At 41.0% G+C, this 19908-nt stretch overlaps 1 long non-coding RNA gene across 3 annotated transcripts in view; it reads left to right on the top strand.

Moving 5' to 3' along the window:
- Positions 1–18276, top strand: part of LOC141990503 (uncharacterized) — a 69420-nt gene extending 51144 nt beyond the window's left edge. For 2 of the 3 annotated variants that reach the window (XR_012640197.1, XR_012640195.1), the window contains 3 exons: positions 4967–5036; positions 9983–10139; positions 16856–18276. This is a non-coding gene — a long non-coding RNA (uncharacterized LOC141990503). The remainder of the gene's footprint in view (positions 1–4966; positions 5037–9982; positions 10140–16855) is intronic. The other variant, XR_012640196.1, reaches the window with a different exon arrangement.
- The last annotated feature ends 1632 nt before the right edge of the window (positions 18277–19908 follow it).

Here is a 19908-nt window from a genome sequence, read left to right as displayed (position 1 = left end):
TTGACACATACTTGTGGGGCTATGTAGCTTTATGAGGATTTTTCCCCACTGTAGTTGAATGTCATTATCTGTTTGTTCCTGTGACAACTTACACAAAACAGATCATTATAACAGGGCACCTCCTCTGGTTTAATACCTTTGAGTTGGCTTTGTGCTTTGGGGGGGTGTGGCCGAGCTATAATGTGGTTGGAACTGGTCAAGGTTTGGGAAGGGGAAGGGAGAGGCTGTTTAATCATTGGGTAGTGGCAGATGCTTTCTTTGTCCGTACTGTTACTTGAAATGTGTTTCGTATTTCTGCATGTCAACCAAGCCATAAAGACATTTCTCTACCCATTTTCTGTGTTGTGGGTTCTGCTGCATTTAGAACAGCAGTGCATTCTGTGAGCACGTAACACTAACTGAACTTTCCCCCTCCCACCGGTGTATCCTTAGGACTGCAGGTTTTTTTTAACCTGGGGAGGGCAGGGTGGGTGTGGGACAGACAGAAAAGTAGTCGCATTATGATAGCACCAGACAGTTACACCATACCAATTCCTGCGCTCTGAACTGTGGGGCCCAATCCTGAATCTGAAAACACCTTATGTTCCTCATACTTAGAAAGGAGGGTCCACACATAAGTCAAGGAAAGTCTAATATTTATTAGCAATATTATATGGAACATGTAATTGAAATATGTTAAAAAACAAATGTAGATCCACAAAACATGAGACTGAATCTGTGAACAACAGCCCAATGTAAATGTCTCTGCACCCATCTCCTTGCCCTCCCCTGACAAAGGGCGAAAGATGTGGGGAAATTGTTCATGGGGACAAATGGGAGGGCCTTGTGTGGCAATTTGGGGAGGCTTGGGAGGCTTCAGGGACTTCTTGAGACTCATCATTCCCCTCCTAGATGCTCAGGGGAGTCTCCCTGTGAGGGGTTCCAGATGCTGCTGTAGGGTATGGTCCTGGAGTCCTGCAGGCTCCTCCAGGTCACTTGGGGTGGTTGGGTCCTCCACCTTAGCAGTACCCTGGGGCAGAAGTTGGAGGGAGAGGTGGCCATTCATGGAGAGATGCAGTGGCCACAGCAGCAGGCAGACCCCAAAATTGTTCAGCTACCAGTTCTATCAGCCTCTCCATTAGGGAATGCTCCTGTTCCCTACGGTGTGCCTCCTGCTTCATGAACCATTTCATCTGTCTCTTCCCGCTGAAGCGTCCTATCCTCCCATGCCCTTAGGAATTAAAACTGTTCCTGGTTTCTTCTGTCCATGCCAATGATCAGCTTCTCCACAGTCCTCCTCTGTCTGCTGTCTCTGGTGAATAGTTTCCATCTCAAGAGCCAAAGGTGTCCAGCCCATTGAAAGAGAAGGGTCGCATTATTTTTTCCCTGTGGAAGAAGCTGATAAATCCCCCCATATAACATGACTTTGCTGTAGAAGGTCACAATTTTGATACTTTTCTGCATTCCACAAATGTGACTGCGAGACTACCCTTGGTTCAGACAACTATTGTGGCCCAAGAGGAAGGCGCAGAAGCCAATAACGATAAGAAAAATGTACTAATGTTTTTAAAAATGTAAAATGTTCATAGTGTCTAAAGGGTGGACTGGGGTGCAGTGGCAGTTTCTTCCAGGGGCTATGTTACGAGATTGCCATGTCTTCTTTAAAGCCTTGTCAACTTTTGGAGAACTTAGCAGTTTTCAAAGTACCAGAATGGAAAAGAGAAGTGACTTTCCAGTCCTGTGGAGGAGATCCAGGAATCGATGCCAGAGAGAGGTTTCTGCTAATGGTTATCCCTCTACAAATTATTGAATGCTGGGGTTTGGTCAGCTATGAAGGTGGACCAAGCAGATTTGCAGTGCTGTTGACCCTCAAGACCCAGCTGGAGTTTCTGCTACACCAGAAATTTATTGAAATGTGCTTACAGGACTGGGAATTCGACTGGAAATTGACTGTATTCTCAGCTAGCATATAGAGTGTGCAAAGGGAGATGTAAACTACATCATCTGTTTGTAAGGGGATGGTAAGACTGGGGACAGGGTGAAGCACTGAGACAAGGGACAAAAGACAGCTGTAGTTAACTATAAGTTTTCTACAACTGTCCCATCCCAAATCGGGACCTTTCTAAACCTGCGCCTTCCCTTCCTCTGGTCCATGCAGGCCTGGGACCATCACTGCCTAGATGCTGATTGAGAAATGCACAGACACCAGGGCACAATGATTGTTCCTTAATAATGTTTTATAGCTTCTGCCAAATGCCTAATAGTATTAATCAGAAACCAATAAAATTGTTGACTTATAGCCATATCTTGCTTGGGGACCATTTAAAGGGCTGAAGCTGAGCGGGAGCTGGGCTTAAAATCAGGAATGTATCATCAGAGCAAGAGAGGATATAGGGAGGGTGGGGGTCCATTGTAATTTACCAGCCTCGGGTTTTGGTTGCTGACACAGCTCTCAGTCCTCTTCGGGTTTGACAGGGGAAGTGCAGAATCACATGCTTTTTGTCCTCCAGTACTGCTGGAGCATCTTGTGCTGTCCGTGTTGCCTCTGCGCCCTGGCCCTCATTGGCATCCTGTTGGACAATGAGACCAGAGGGGTTGAGGGGCTTGTGACCCACTTCAGGCTCTGTACTGGGAACTCTTAACATCACCCTGCTATTTAGACTCACACTAATTTGATGAGAGCTAGTGTGAGTATGTGTACAGGGCAGGGGGATCGTACCAGTAGCTCATAGTGTAGATATAGCCTGAGGGGCCTGATACAAAAAGGGTGTGTGTGAGAGGGAAACGATGTTAATTACAGCACTCCTCATTGAAAAGAGGCAAATGAGTTAGCACACTCTTCAGTTTTGTCTTATTATCCAGTTAATACTAGAAGTTGTTTTTCTGTAACAATAAGATTTGACAGTTGTTTTTCAACTTTTGGTTATTGTGCAATAGCATTGCACACTGTGCTGAATTTCGATTAGCTCTTGTTACTGTTTTCACAGAAAAATGATGGATAGTGCCATTACTGGTACAGCTTTATGAAAGAAAAATGAAGCTTGCGCTTTTTAATTTTTGTAGTTATGGCAATTACCCCAATTACTTTCAAATTATAGTTTGCACAGGCCCTACACCACATCTGAACAACCGAGAACAATCATTCTTCAGCTTTCTCTGATATCTGCATGCACAGCATCCAAATTCTGGGCCTTTTATGCCCCTCCCATGAGTCTGTGGAAAGGTCCTCTGAGTTTAAGAATATAAAGTACTTACAGAAACAGTACAGGGCCATTTTCATAAAACTTAACTATTGTACATGCAGAAGGGCCTTACACCTTAATTTATATCACTCAGGCCAGTTTGGATCAAGCCCTATAATAATAATGGCACATTCCTTGCCATCTAAATTCTATAAATAGATAAATAATCTATAATCTGCGTGACTGTATGTCTCTATATAGCACTGCTCTAATTTGGCTATATGTATATCTAATTCTTGTACCGGGGAGTCTGTAGCTAGCAGAGCTGAAGGAAGCGTATCAAGGTCAGGTGGTCTGTTGCCCCTCCGTTAGAATAGTGAAGTACATAACTTCCTTACTCCTAAATTTTGTGTAAAATCCTGCTCCATTGTAATAGAGAAGCCCACAAGTATAAATCCCCTCTGTTTCTCTTAGTGGACCCTCACCCTTAACATCCAGGATAATTCAATGCACCTAATTAGACATATAAAAAAACCCAGATGATATGTATTGAAATGGAAATTTGAAGATTTAGAATTGCTACGAGCACTACCTATCACGTTTACAATGACAATAACCATATCATTTTTTTAATTTCCATATAAATTGCTAGTCATATAAGTCAACATACTTCATGCTTGCTTCTGATCTGTTGTGAGACTAGCAAAATGTATTGTTGTGATTTAGCCTGATACAAAGTTTTACCCACCGTACATAATATGAAACACAATCATTCTTACCAACACGTTTATTTTCTGAGGAAAAGAGATTCCCCTATCTTGTTTCTTGTAACCAACCAGTTATCCTCATTCTTACAACCCCCCTTTTCATATCTTCCTGTTGACAGCATGATTTATTTTTTCTGGTAAAGCAGCAGCATGTTGATCAAAGGTTTATGGAGCCTTGCCTCTCCCTGAATCCACAAACAAAGGAGCAACAAAGACAAGATCTAAAAGTTTGCAAACCATTATCAAAGCAACAGAACTGGCAAACATCAAAGGATCCTAAACAAGTAAAGAGATGAGAGCATCTGTGCTGTGATCCAAATATACAAAATCCATTGGGCTGTAGAATGAGTTGTGCAGTACAATGCACACTGATCCAGACCTTATTTTGTAAAATTGTGAGGAAGTAATCTAAATATTTTGCATCAAATCTCCAAAAATATTACATCTGTAACAGAGCTGAGCCTGTCCTAAATGTCGGACTGAACACCCTCAGATTGTGAGGAAATTCTGAGGGGCATCAAAACATCGCAGCTTAAGCCTGTGTCTAGTAATACACAGTCTTTCCCCTTGAAGGCAAACTACAAAATTTGTCTGGTTTCTGGGCTTTTTTTTTTTCTTTTTCTTCAAATCTATGATGAAATCCTGGCCCTATTGAAATCAATGGGAGTTTTGCCATTAACTTCACTTGGGACAGGGTTTCACTCCTGGTACTCCAAGGCTTGCAATGGTTCTGGAAATGTTCAGTTGGAAACAATGTGAAAATCAATTACATTGTTCTGAGCCAGGCAAAAGGTGAGCACTATAGGATGAGTTTTGTTTTGAGTTTTTGGGAACTACAAATGTCACATACACCTTACTGCAGCCACACTGTGCAATAGGCTGTGAGATACAAGGGAGGAGGTGGTGAAATGCATAGATTTTTAAGGCCAGAAGTGACGATTAGTTCATCTTGTCTATCCTGTATAACACATAGGTCATAGAACTTTACCCAGTTACCCATGTACTGAGTCCAATAACTTGTGTCTGTTTATCTTCCAGATTTACACACATTTGTGCGCCAGCCTTGATTTGATGACATTGAGAGAATGAGAATCCCCCACTTCTCTTGGTAATTTGTTCTAATGGTTAATCACCCTTGCTGCTAAAAATGTGTGCCTTATTTCTAATTTGAATTTGTCTGGCTTTAACTTCCAGCCATTGCTTCTGGTGATGCCTTTCTCTGCGAAGTTAAAGAGCCCTTTAATACCCAGTATTTTCTCCCCATGAGGGTAATTGTACACTGTAATCAAGGCACCTCTCAGTCATTGTTTTTGCTAAGTGAAACAGCGCTCTTTAAGTCTCTTACTATAAGGTATTTTTCTCCAGCCCTCAACTCATGTTGATGGCTCTTTTCTGCACCCTCTCCAATGTTTCAATGTTCTTTTAAAAAACGTGGAGAGCAGAACTGTCTGATGGCGGAGGTACAGAAGGAATGGCCCCAGCGCAGGTTTTTATTGTGGGCCCCCTCCCCCAAATTTAAATGTGTGTAACACTTATTTATACACCTCAAACATGCCCATTCAACTGTTCTATCACACCCAGGATAGAAACTCCAAAATCTAGCCCCTTCTATGTACCCCACATCCAGCCCTGCTCCCCCTCAGTGTCCCTGGGAAGGAGTTGCCATTGCAGCCTGGAGTGCACAGACCTGGTTCCATAGGATCGCAATACCACTGAAATTTGGCCCAGCTGCCCTTCCCTCTGGAACAGCAGAGGGAGAAGCTGGGTCAAATTTCAGCAGTGTTGCAACCCTAGGCATCAAATGCCCAAACACCACTCTGGCCTGGATTTCAGGTGCTGGAGGGATGCTATGTACTACTCCGGCAAGAGTACTTTCTTGCCTTCTACATTGCGTGGACCCCTGTGCAGCTGCACCAGCTATTCCTCCACCTGTGGAACTGTACACAGTATTTTAGTATCAGTGTCACCAATGCCATAGACAGAGGTAAAGTCCCCTCTCTACCTCTACACACTACTCTTTTGTTGATATATCCAAGGAGTGCATTGGCCTTTTTAGCCACAGCACCACATTGGGAGCACATGTTGAGTTAATTGTCCACTATGACCCCTAAATCCTTTTCAGAATCACTGCTTTTCAGGATACAGTTCCCCTGTTCTGTAGCTATAGTCTTCTTCTTGTTCGCTTTTTGTTTCGTTTTGTTTTGTTCCTAGACGAATGCCCTTTTATTTGACTGTATTAAAATGTCATTTGAATGGGCCCAGCTTACCAAGCAATCCAGATCAGTCTGTATGATTGCCCTGTCCTCATCATTATTTACTGCTCCACCAATCTTTATGTCATCCACAAATGTTATCAGTGGTGATTTTGCATTTACTTCATCGATAAAAATACTGACTAACATCAGGCCCCCTACCAGTCCCTGCGGAACCCCACTAGAAACCTCCCCATTCAGTGATGATTCCCCACTGGCGACTAGTTTTTGAGATCTGTCAGGCTGCTCCTGTGATTCCCCTCCTCCCTCTCCCCCCCCGGTCTCCCGTGGACACTCCTTCCAAGACACAGGCTGCTTCTCCCTGCAGTCTTTCCAGAATGGGACTCTGTGGTTCACCCCACCTTAAACTGGATCACCAGGCTACAACCATGGGCATAGTTTGGCAACGCGCGGGGGCGGGGGCGGGCGCATTGCCTTCCTAAACAGAAGGGGGGTGTGGGGGGGGGTTACGCGGGGCCACATGCGACTCCCCCTCCCCTGATTTCTGGGAGCACCGAGCTGCTCGGCAGCAGGGGTTGCTCTGCTCAGCCCACCCGGGGGCGGAATTGGGGGCTCTGTCCTTCCCACGCTGCACCTCCCCTCCCAGCACATTTCGGCTCGCGGGGAGTGGATGGGGCGGGACGGAGCAGCTGTTCTCCTGCGCTCTGGGCAGCTGCCTCAGCGGCTGGACGCCGCCTCCTGGGTCTTAGCGCCCACCTGTTCCCTGTATAACGGTGCGTGCCTGCAGGGCAGGGGCGGGGTGGTGTGTGTGTGGGGGGGGGGGGGGAGAGACAGTGGGGAGAGGAGGGGGGAGGGGACGGGGAAGATGTGAAGGGGATCTGGGAATGGGAGGGGGGAAGCAGGAGCCCGGCATGTGTCATTCCCTTGGCAGCAGCCGCAGGGCAGTGATATCGCGGCAGCAGCTGATGCCGGAGTGGCCCCCAGCAGCTGCTGGGGGCTCCCCTGTTAAGCCTGCACCCCCCCCCCCCCATCACTGGCAACCCAGGTACCACTCCAGACGGGGGAGAGACCCAGTGAGCTCTTTGATGTATCTCCATGCAGTCAGCCAGAATAATAAGTAAGTAAGTAAGTACACCGAGGCACATATAATCATACAAAATAGTTCTCCACGTGGTATAACATGTACAGGGCTAATCTTTGTAATCAGAACGTTGTGTAGTACTAAGTCAAACTTGCACAAAGTCTACGTATTTTACATCTATGCAGTTACCTTTATCAACCAAACTTGTAGTCACCTGAGAAAATGAAATCAGGTTTGTCTGACAAGATGCATTTTTCATAAATCCATGTTGACTGGCATCAATTATATTCTCATCCTTTAATTCTTAATTAATTGAATCCTGTATCACTTATTCCATTATTTTGCCTGGGATTGTTGTAAGGCTAACTGACCTACAGTTATCTGGATCCTTCAACTCGTCTGCTTTGAATAATGGCACAATATTAGGACATTTCCAGTTTTCTGGAATTTCCCCAGTATTCCAAGATTTTTAAAAATAACATCAGGAGGCCAGAGATTTCCTCAGCCAACTCTTTTAGGATTCCTGGGTACAAGTTATTCAGGCCCACTGATATAAAAATGTTTAGTCCTAGTAGATGCTGTTTAACATCCTCCTTAGTCACTAATGGATTGGAATATAGTTAATCATCTGCATGTGATATTTCTACATCTTTCTGCTTCTTTCCAAATACAGAACACAAGTATTTATTGAACACTTCTGCCTTTTCTGTATCATTATTAAGAATTTTACCATATCCATCTTGTAACAGAGCTATATCATTGTTAGGGTTGTTTGTTCCTGATATTTGTAAAAAAAACAAACCCAAACTTTCTTATTATCTTTAATCATGCTAGTCATAGCTTTCCTCCTTATTTCTTTTGCTTTCCTTATCACTTTTCCATACTTCATAACTTTTATTTTATATCAATTGCTGTCTGATTCCCCTTTCTTTCATTTCATGCACCAGTATCCTGGGGAAATGTCTGTGCTCAGAAAGAAAACTCATTGCAAATACCATTCAAATTTAAACACATGAACAAATGTCACAACTTACACTGAATCCATTCCACTTTAGAGTTCTTTTGACATACTGAATCACTTAATCTGTGCTCCGACAATTTATTATTTCACCAGATGCCCTAATGCAATTTCTTCCATATATTACTTTTTGCTAGTCTCTGTTTTTCTGTTTAATTAATAGTGTGGGATTTTTAGTGAATCCTTTAAACCCATTTTGAATGCATCAGAATTCTCTTAGTCTTTCAATGTTCAAGGAAGTGTAGTTATGCCAGTATGATCAGTACATATTGTCATAGCACACTGCAGATTAACAACATCTTCTTGACATACTGAAGCCTTCTTTCCCATTTGACTGGTCACTTAGTGCGTAGCAGGCTAGTGTGGTGCAGATTTATGCCCCAGCTCACCATACACTTAGCATCTCTATGGGGTCAAAGCCTTAATCTAGAATAACTCTACTGATTTCAATACAGTTACAACAGTGTAAATAAGATCATACTCTTGCTCTCTTGTCTTTTTTCTTCATCCCATTATTTCATTTATCTTTAATCCTACATTTTGTTTTAGCCTACATCACTTCCCCTATCATATGCTAGTCTATTTCAATTTATCCTCTGTTTTTCTCCTCCTCCACCATCCAATACAAATACGTAGACTTGTTTAAAATGAGGTAAAATGGTATTTCTCCTGGATTACACAGAAATACACCTGTGGGGAGCACAACACTGCTTCCCCATGTCTTTTATTTCCAAAACAATGTTAATGGCATAGATTAATGGAGAGAAAAGGACAATTACAACTGATCCTAAATTTAGATTTATGGGCCTGATACAAAGCCCACTGAAGACAATGAAAGTCTTTCCACTGACTTCAGTGGGTTTTGGATCAGGCCCAAGATTACTTTGGTATTTAACACTGCTTTATTTTAGAGCTGTACTAAGAACCAGGGAAAACTGCCTTGAAAACTAAGCCCACCTTTATTTTGAAAAGGAAAGCTTGACAACTTTTGCCGGCTCTGGAGCTTAATTAAAGTAGTGGAAAATTTCAAAGTGACAAGTAACTAAAGGCCTATTTTTATTTCTTTTCTCTTTTTCAGTTCTTGTGAGTGGAAGAGCAAATGCACGTGGATCAGGTGGAATGAAAGAACAAGACTTTCTTACATGTTCTCAGAGCTTGTTCATTCATCCAGACGCCCACCCAAACTCCCTTCAAAACACAGAAAAATGACTCCTCTTGACTCCTTTTTATATTCTCCTATAGATTTTTCTCATGAATTAAGCTGTGTGGGATATCTCCAAGTTTCCATCTGTTTGCACTGGGATCACAGAGCTCTCCCTTCTTGTGATTTTAAAAAAATGTTTTGTGCTGAACATTTCTTAAAATGAAAATACACTCCCCCCCCCCAGCTTTCATTGATACTGATCCTAATACCAATCTAGCTAGTGATCTCTCTACACCATAACTAAGTTAATTAGTACCTCATTGCATGCAGTACTTTGGATATCTATAAAGGATCATACATACAAAATATGATTTTAAGCAAATCTCTTTAAGAATTCTTGTCTCTGATCTGCAGTGCAGATTTCAAGCCTAAGCCACCTGTCATTGGCCACTGTCAGAAGACAGGATACTGGGCTAGATGGACCTTTGGTCTGACCCAATATGGCCGTTTTTATGTTCTTATGTAATCTTGTTCCTATAAAAATCAATGAGCGCAAGATTGGGCTCCTCCCACTGCTTATTTTATACTTATTCCATAGGTTGACCTCCCACGGCTATCAGTGGAAGTACTGGACAGAGCACAAATGCAGAATATGCTATGGATATCTGCAGTAGAGCTCAGAGAGGATGCTTTTAAAAGCCCATGGTGCTTGTATGTCTGTATGTCTACATATTCAAGCCCACCTAGAACCCTAGGTATGTACTTGAGCTGCTATAGCTTCAGTGTTATTGTTATTCAAACTAGCTAGATCAAAGCTTGCTCAGCTACGTCTACATGTGCTTCAGTCACACCTCTGATTGAAGTGTAGAGATTTCCAGAGAGGCATATGATATATGTATTAGCCTGTGACAGGTTGCTCTACTCACAGCTGGATGGCGCAGCCTCCTGGAGGTTCTGGGTAGTAGCGTGGTCAGGCCAACGCTCTCTTTATCTACAGCCCAGCTCTCGCTCCAGGAGCTGCTGCGGCCTCTTCATGACTCAACCCTCCGGGGTGGGGGTTGGGTGGGGTGGGAGAGTCTTTTCTCCCACACAGGCTCAAGCAGTCTTCCTATGCGCTGCCCCACTGGTGCCACTTTCCCAGTGGCTGGTTGGGGAACCCGGTAAGCTTCTTCTAATAAAGGCTTTCCTCTCAGCTTTCAGCCTAACAGGTTAATTGGCCCAGCCTGGCCTCCATTAACTCTTTCAGGGTGAATGTGGGGTGCACACCACATCACATAGTGATATTTTTAAAAGTTTGCAAAGGGAACATGCACTACACCTCCCTGCACCAATTAAGTCAACTATCCAGGGATTCCACCCTTTCACTCTGCCCCACCCCATAAGAAGTCTGCTATGGGGGTTATCACATCTGTTCAGCCCCTGAATACCCTGTCCCACTCAGTGCTGTACTCTTATAGTTCATTGGTATAAGGTGGGGTATAGTTGCTTTATGCCACTACAACTTGATTTCCTGTTAAGACTTTCTGCCAAAAGGGACATTTGGCTCATGCAGAAGTAAATCTGAGCCAGTATGTTTATGAATATATGGAGTGTTTATGTTATTGGAATTTTATGTTGAATATTTACAGTACACTATGTAAAACTGACCTACATGGTACAAAATGATTGGATGGCAATAGTATTTGCATACATTCAGGTTTCTTTGCTAGGACTGATTGGAAAATTCAAGCTTTTCATTGTTTAGACTCTCTATCTAACTCTTTTTAGATAACAAGTACAAAACCACTATCTATTCCAAGTAGGAAAACAACACAGCAAACTGAGAATGCTATTGTTCTCTTTTCGCGATTTAAAATGTACTGTAAGATGCAGGTTTCTAACAGTCCCTTAGGGTAAGTCACAAACAAAAATTATCACATCATCAACTTAATTGCCTCTTCCCAGAATCCCTAGTGTGTCTGTTTAAAGTTTTATTTAACAATGGACTGTATCAAAGGAATATCACCCTTAAATGATTACATCCATTCCAAATTCAGTGGAAAAGAAGAGTGGGCTGAGGTTTTTCAGGCAGCAGCCAGACCTTGGAAAGTTCAATTGTGGACAGTCATAGCTAAAGCTGCATTTTTGTCTCATCAGTCATGGGTGGCATGGAGTCCATGATTTTCTTGTTTTTCAACTATATAACCATGATTTTTGGCATGTGGGGATTTTTTCCTGACGGGTGGATGGACGTTGCGGTAACTGTTCAGTTGATTTCACCAGGAATCTCAAGTGCTGCCAAGTTAAACCCCAGACTGCATGGCTGGTTTATAAAGAGCTCCAGGAGCTCGGCAAGAACAATACAGTAATGCAAAGGACCCAACCAGCGAACTCTGGGGATGATGAGGTTTCTTCCTCCCTCAAGGTAACATTCTGTAAGAATGGAGTTTGGTTGGGGTCATAGTAAGGAGAAAAAACTAGTGGAACTATTTTCATGCACCGCTTTCCATACCCACTCCTCTTTGGGCACTGCTCCCTTTGCCTTTTCATGATGTCTTCTGCTGCTCTCTCCTGGTGATTGCTGTCCCTCTCTCTTTGAGGCTCATTGGTGCTTTCTTTTGATGTCCGTTGGAGGCTGCTTGCCTCTTTTTCCTGTTTTCTGTGGAAGTAGTGTCATCTTATTCCCTGTCATCTCCTTCCCCATCAGCTGGCATGAATGAAATTTGGGTTAGGTGGCAGAAAGAAGGTTACATGCTGGATCTACAGTTTTGCAGATTAGGGAACTAATTGATTGACTATGCAGAAGACCCCAAGTATGTGTCAACCAGACCCAGAAATTCTTACTGAAATCAATGAGAGCTACATACATGTATCTGAGAGCAGAACTCAACTTTTAAGAATTAAAAATCTTGTTTTCAAACTTCATACAGTTGAGAGAAGAGAAAATCAGAGCATATGTTTATAAGCAAAATAATTTTTAAAGAGTGGGCCAGATTGTCAGCTTTTTATCCAGCTGTTTTGCCATTCTCAAGCAACAAGAAGCAGTCCTTTAACTCCCCTATGGGTTTGGGGGTCTCATGGCATAGGGCATTCCCCATGGTACATAACCATAGCTTTGCCACCTGTTTTCCCTCGCTTAGGAGGATGTGGCTGGAGTGTGCAGCATTCCAGAAATCTCCTGTCAGTAGAACAGTCCGTAGGGTCTAAAAAGTGCAGAAAATCCTACAATTAACATGACGTAAGAGTAAGTGATTAAACTGAGCGGTGTAAGTTAAGAACACACAGCAAGCTGTAGATCTCTGAATCTCTCCAGAAGGATTCTCAACTTGAAATAGTTGGAAGTGTCTTTGTGGTGTTCAAGTTTTCCATATTTAGTGAACATTAAGGTTCTGATAGCTCAGCAGGAAACTATTAGTTTTTCAAGTTTCCAGATTCCTAGATTCCTCTCTACCAGTCTCAGATGAAAGACATCAAAGACTTGACTGCACTGATGTATGCCGTAAATTACCCAATACAAAAATACAGTTATGTTAGATATGGTCTCACTGATGCTACCTGAACAAAACAGCAGAGCAAATCACTATTATCTATCCTAGTATCAACAGCAGAGCTCAGGAGCAAATCTGCTTTAAAATGTGGCTATTTTGCACAATAGAGCACCTTTTCAGTAAGGACAGATGAATGCCTCTAGATAAAACAAAAACCAGTAACCTGAAACACCATTCACAACTTGGAAAGTACTCTAATAGCAGGGTTTTGAAGTTCTTTTTTTTCCCATGCTTTTTTATTTGCATGGCAGTCTCTTCTTTCTAGGTTCTCAGAGAAACCATACTTGCAGTGTTTCTGACCTAGGTGGTAGCAGAATGTATCTTTACACATCGTATTCCTGAATCCTGCCATATTTCTAGTTCAGTTTTTCCACTTCTGTGAGTTTAGGTGTGAAATCTAGGGTTACCTGGACTGGTCCTCTGAAAAAATTGACATTTTTAACACATGGGCATATATGCCCTAGCTTTATCTCAGTATTTCTGGGGTGGGTTAAATTCTTGTAGCAGAAAAATGAGTTGATGCAGACTAAAGCTATTCTTTACTAGCCTCTTTTTATGTATAGTAATATGCATATAGTTCCTACCAATGCTGTAGCTGAAAGAGCAAAAATAGAAGCAAAGCTTACATATATACAGCACAAGATTTCAAAAACCCAGCAAAGCAACTTTGGTCAAAATGTTAGTCAGGCTATTTGCACACATAAGCTGTTCCCAAAAGCTAAGCAAAACTTGTGTGCCTTAATTCCACTCCAAACAGATTCAAATCCTTTGGTAACAAAATGTGTTTGGGGTTGTCCCTCAAAGAAAAGAAAACAAAAGAAAAGAAAACCCACAGTCCACTGTATCCAGCTCCAGATAGGTATCAACATGTCTAGGGATTGTCTGGATTAGTACATTAAACTATTTTAAGATAGCATATTTGCAGGAAGTTCAGCTTTTGAAATGTGATTCCCTCTTTAAAAGTCTTAAGCACTGATGGGTAAATTAAGCCCTGGAATAAGCAGGTGAAAATCCTGTTGCCTTCAATGAGATTTGCACCGATTTATGACACAGATTAAATCCAACCCATGTGATAACCCCCCTGGAAACCTTTCAGGAAGTCTCCCTTCAGATTTTCATTCCAATAAATATTGATTTAATATCTTTATCACTTTTCAAGTAAAGTTAGCACCATAGATATGTAAAATTCATGAATTTTCAGTCTGCAAACATTTTAAGGCAAAAATGTTCATGAAATCAAACTCTTACCCCTTTTTTGACCCAAGTGGTTAGCCAACTTTCAGGGTTGTGTGGGTTGTTTCAGTTAGGAGGAGAAATTAGTGACAGAGTCAAGTATTTCTTTGCTGCTATCCTGTTTGTTAGATAGAATATACATAATGTCCTCTTTCCCTGAACACGACAAGAGTCAAGCAACAAGAGACAGTTTCTTTGCTCACAGTTCCAAGACCCTTTCAAGCCAGCACGTAGCCCAAGAACTCTCTATCTCTCTCATCTTTTTCTCAGGGTGGCACTACCAATGCTTCTGTGACAGTGTCTGGTTCTTCCTTGCTGCCCTCTCTCTCGGCTTCGTTGGTCTCCTGCTGCTTCTTCCATAGAGACCCACACCTCCAACCAAACAATAGCCAGTGAAACCTCTCTGCCAACATGTGTCTGTGTTTTGGGTGGAGGCTCCTATTGTTTCAGCCACCTACTTCTATAAAAAGCTTAATCTTTTCTTACATGTGTCCCAGAAGGAGGGTAGCTGCTACACCCACCAGCTTCAACAAGGTTTAATCCAATCCATAACACACACTGATTTTGTGCACATGCAAACAGCCAGAGTAAAACAGCACCCAAAATTCACTGACTTTCACAAAATCTGGCTTTTTTTTTTTTTTTTAGAGAGAAAAGGTGCTGGCATTTTGTGTGACTTTTATGTCCATCAGGAAGGACTATTGCTATTTTTAGCAGAGCACTGTGCCAACAGATGCTTGGACATGAGGAACTTATTCTTGGATCATGATGGAGGAAAACAGCCCCTCTTTCCTCCAAGTATTAACTAATAAGACACATATATGATACTTAATAATCAGAAATCTGACATTTATACATCTTTCATTCTGGAGAATCTTAAAACATTTTACAAACATATATTTTGGGATTTTAAAAGCAACATAAGGGAAGTTAGCCTCATATCTTCCACATTTGAAAACCTCAATTTAAATTCACAAGTAGTTTACAATAAACATGTAACACCACTGAGCTGAAAGATGGCAGCCAGGAGGGCAAATGGCACAGCCTAAGAGTGAGCCTAGCTTAAGAGTGAGATGAGGCAATTATTTGCCTGGAAGACCATAGTAACACGCTTCATCTTATGAAATATGCCATTGGGTTTTCAGTCCCTTTGGAGACAGACTTGACCTTGGTTTTTTGAGGTCCTAGCTATGGCATCTTTGTTCATTCCCATTTAGCTGCAGCATAACATTACCACTATATGGGGTAAAATGTACCTCCAGTGCTGTCCCATGAACTTGGCACATCACTTTCAAGCACTGATGCTTCCAAAAAATGCCCCTCTGTTCCACAGCAGTGTCATGCAGTGAAGCCAAAGGGATTGGGAATTCAACAAATAAGTGTCATAATCACTGAAATAAATGTGTATTATTTAGTAACTTAATTAAAATCTTGGCAGATTCTGAAGCTCATACTTCTTGCTTTGTGTTGCCCATCACAAAGCCTGCTTTTTGTGTGGTGTCACATTATCAATGCTTTCTGTGCTGACTGACTTTTCCTTTTATTTCCAGGCGTTAGCTCATGACTACTTATTTTTTCACTCTTGAGAAATGTCTGTAGATGTTTGCAATGCTTCAGCTTTATGACTCTTGGCATTAGCCCCTAGAGGCAAACAGGCAACTGCTGCTCTCCAGCTACCATGAAAGTGCCTGATTCTTCTCCCAGTCACAAAATTCTGAGATTAGCTACTGACAGTTAAATTTATGCATAGTTGGTTAATATGATGTGGTATGTGAAACAATCCAATCCTGTTCACAAATTCCTGGCATTTTTGTATTATTTTTCCACCCTTATTTTGAAATTGTGAAATAAGTTTGTTACCATGAGTTAGAGTATTTCTCCAAGTACTAACAAAAAATTGAAATTGTCTCATTGTTTCCTTGTACTGTCTGTGCATCTGTATCTACTTGTCTCTGGTCTTATTCTTAGATTGTAAGCTTTTTGGGTCAGAAACCATGTTTTTGTTCTGTGTTTGTGCAGTGCCTGGCACAATAGGGTCCTGGTCCATGACTGTGGATCTTAGGCATTACCACCATACAAGTAAATATATCATTATAATAATAAAAATGATGATAATGCAGTAATTTGACCTAATGTACCTCAAAGAAACACAAATCAGTGAAAAGATAATTATGGTGATAGTTTCACAACACATTTAGTTTTTCTTTTAATGAATTCAGTGCTTGTGAGAGGTAGATCATCAGACTCAGAGACTACAGTCCATTTATGCATAGCAAAAGAAAGAAGAGGAAAGGAACTGAATATATATATATACAATTATGACACATATGTCAATGATAACTTAAGGGCCACAAATTAAGAGTTTCATATGACTTCATATGAAGCAGCTTTCATATGACCTTGCCACTTAATGTACAGTCATACCACGTAATTAGAGGAAATGAGGCTGTGCTAAATGACCTTGGGAGTCACAGGTATGAGGCACTTCAGAGTTTAATACTTTGTTTATTATTTCCCATAATGATGTCACTGGATTACTGTGTGTTGTATAAACATTATTTAACATTCAGATTACTTAAACAGTCTAAATGAAGCTTTGAAATAAATTCAGATTGGTTCCTAGGGAATTGCTGAATAAGAGAACCAAACCTAGAAAATAAAACCTGCAAAGCTGTTCAGCGAATTTTTTACCTTAGTTTGTATCTTTGCAGGAAATGGATTCTAAGAAAACCCTGCTTCAACCCTACAGCCAGAGAAGTATTTCAGGGACTGCCAGGGAGGACCCCTTCTGTCACTTCTGGTCAATGGCACCTGCCTATGTTTCCAGGTAGGCTGTCACAGGCCAGTTTCATTCATCTCTATCAGACCTGGACAGGGGCTGAAGGCTCCAGGATCAGTGACAATAAAGGAGGGTGAGCAGAAGTAGCCTCAGTTCTACTCCACCTGGAAATTTATCCTTCACAATCATAAAAGAGTTGGTTACATTTACCACCTTAGAGAGATTGATATACCTGCCACAAGCTTTTGTAAAGATTTCAGATTTGTAGATTTAGTGTCTCCTGAGGGATTCCATTTACATTGTTCAGATATCAGAGTATGTTGTGTGGGTTTGGTGCGGCAGAGCACAATCCATGTTTTAACCTTTACATATTTGATAACCAGGATCATAGTTTTTAAGCTGAGGATGAAGTACCCTGGTAGTAAAGGTTAAAACAGTCCCCTCATTGATTGTGGGGGCAAGCAGTGGGTAACTGGCAGCCATGGTTTCCCCAAGGTTGGGAGTTAAAGTATATAATATTGTTAATAAATCATAAACACACTATCTGGAGTGGACATGGGATGTGTCAGCAGATATAGGCATCCTATATCTGTGGAATTTTGTGTATCCAAGAACAGTAGCTAGTCATAAACAAGCCTTATTATAAGCTACAATATCCTTATTTTATAGGTTAGAGGACAGCTTAGGGACATCATGCCCCCGCTCAGTAGTGAATGTGTTCTGAAAGGACTGAGGCCAGTGATGGGGAAAGGACTGTCCTTGCCTCTCTCCTTTCATCAGCTGCCAGCTCACTTAGCGTGTGGGTCTAGTTTGTTTTTGTTTGTCTAGTAATCAAGCTGTGGCCTCTTTAATCATCAGAACATAACTTTTCTTGTTCACATGTGGCTATGACACACAGGTCCATCACAATTCCTTTCTACTGAATGTAACATGACCGTAACATAGCCTCATAAAACATGCTCCACCAACAGCTTGATAGCCTCAGTTCAGACTCCCATGTTGTATATACTCAAACCACCACATTTCTCAATACAATTTGCCACTAGAGAGTAGCTCTCTAAAATGCAAAGCTTTAGGCTAGAGAGGCAGTTGATTCTTGATTCTTATTTACTTATTGGGTATGAACATAATTGGACTTTCATCACAAAATATTATCATTAGCTGGTGCAGGTTTTGTTTGACAGGCCTGATAATCATCAGATCTCACCACTTGTTTTGCGGCATTGTATTTCATCACTTGGTACAGTATGTAACATTATAAAACACAAGTTTGTTAACTGAGTATTTATTTGAATGGGTTTCACTATAAATAAAGGTTCTCTCTATATTTTTTAAATAAAAAAGTTTATTTTTACACCAACTATTTGCTTTCCTGTGCTAAATCTGTGTCAAGGAGAAATCCAGGACTGAAGGAGCATGAAAACCGATTTGTTTCTCACCTAGAATGGGTGATCCTTCCAGGTCAGGTAAGAGGCTTTTGGTGGGTAACTGCTTCACTGGTTCAACAGAACTTGTATTTTTTTCCAGGACTGTAAGTCACTTATCCTTTGAGAAAGAAAAAGAAGGCTGGTATAGATTAGATATGGTAATGTAAAGCTTCTACCCACTGCATAAAATTCTTTCAAATTAATACAAGCATTAAATTGTCAATGCTTTTTCCATATACTGCAGATATTAAACAGGACATGCCCGCTAGGGTTGGTATAAAGTTTTGTCAACATTTTTGGCATACATGGTCTCAGCCTCGGGTCAATATTTTCTTACCAAATTTTGGTGTTTCAATTGCCTTTTTTACACTCAGATATAGTAATTCAAACAGTTTTAAAAAAAAGAAATTTGGCAGGCCATTAGTCCATAATGTGGTCTAATGCCTTTGGGTATTTTTTTGAATGTAAATCACCAAGATATTTAAGGTTTGAAGTTTAAAAACGGTGCACACACTTTATCAACTTCTTTTAGAAATATTTAGTATGCATATTTACAGCACATGTATCTTATAGAGAGTGGAGATTAAACTGCAGATTACTTGCTAAAATATGCAAACTTTTATCCAGGAATAAACAGTCTCGTGCACTCCTATTGAATGTTTTTTATTGTTACAAAAGTTGTGTTAAAATTACAATAAAAGCAAAGGAAAGTAAGACGTGAAAAAGCAACGCTGAAGTAACAATAATGGCTTAACTTGGCTACACAAAATAAAGAAGTCCATTTATTCTCCTGGGATCTGATCCAAAGCCCACCAAGATCAGTGAGAGTTTTTTCTATTGATTTCAATGTACTTTGGATCAGGCCACTGCTCTATTGCTAACTTACCCTATTGTGCTGATCTGTTGCAGCATGAATACAGAGCACAGTAGCACATTCATCTCAGTCACCTGCAGAATGTACTTTATACTTTGAGGCAAGTCACAGATGGCATAGAAGCTTTAATTCTGAATTTCTTTGCTTCTGTAAGTTTGAGTCAAACAGTTTCAGATTTGTGTTTAATAGTCTATATTCTTCATTTATTAAATAATAGAGGCTCCTATTGAAGAACACAGTTAAACCCCTGTACAGTATTTAAGGGAAATATTACAGACCTTAACAAACATACTTAATACAATGTACATAGGCTAGGGAATTCTAACAGATATTACCTCATTTGAAAGTAATTTTTAACAATTAGCTTAGAAAAGTATTTTGTAATTTTTGTTAGACTCACACAAACTACACTTTTCTTGTAATCAATTAAAAGTGGCAGTGTAACATACAACACTCATTAGGAAGTGATTCCTGAAGTTCACGTACAATTTGTTCCTTATAGTGATTTGTGGGAGCTTATAGACTCTTACTGAAATGCTGGCAACATCCACCAAACATCTCAGACACATTGTCTTTCTGAACCTGAACTTTTTTAAAGGTGCTTAAACATGTTGTCTGCTTTAGTTTCCTGTCTATCTTCATCATAAGCCAGCACCTGTTTCCAATAAATTATACACAGTGCTG

Source organism: Natator depressus, chromosome 7, assembly GCF_965152275.1.
Source record: "Natator depressus isolate rNatDep1 chromosome 7, rNatDep2.hap1, whole genome shotgun sequence".
NCBI lineage: Eukaryota > Metazoa > Chordata > Testudines > Cheloniidae > Natator > Natator depressus.
This window is presented reverse-complemented; position numbering and strand designations above follow the sequence as displayed.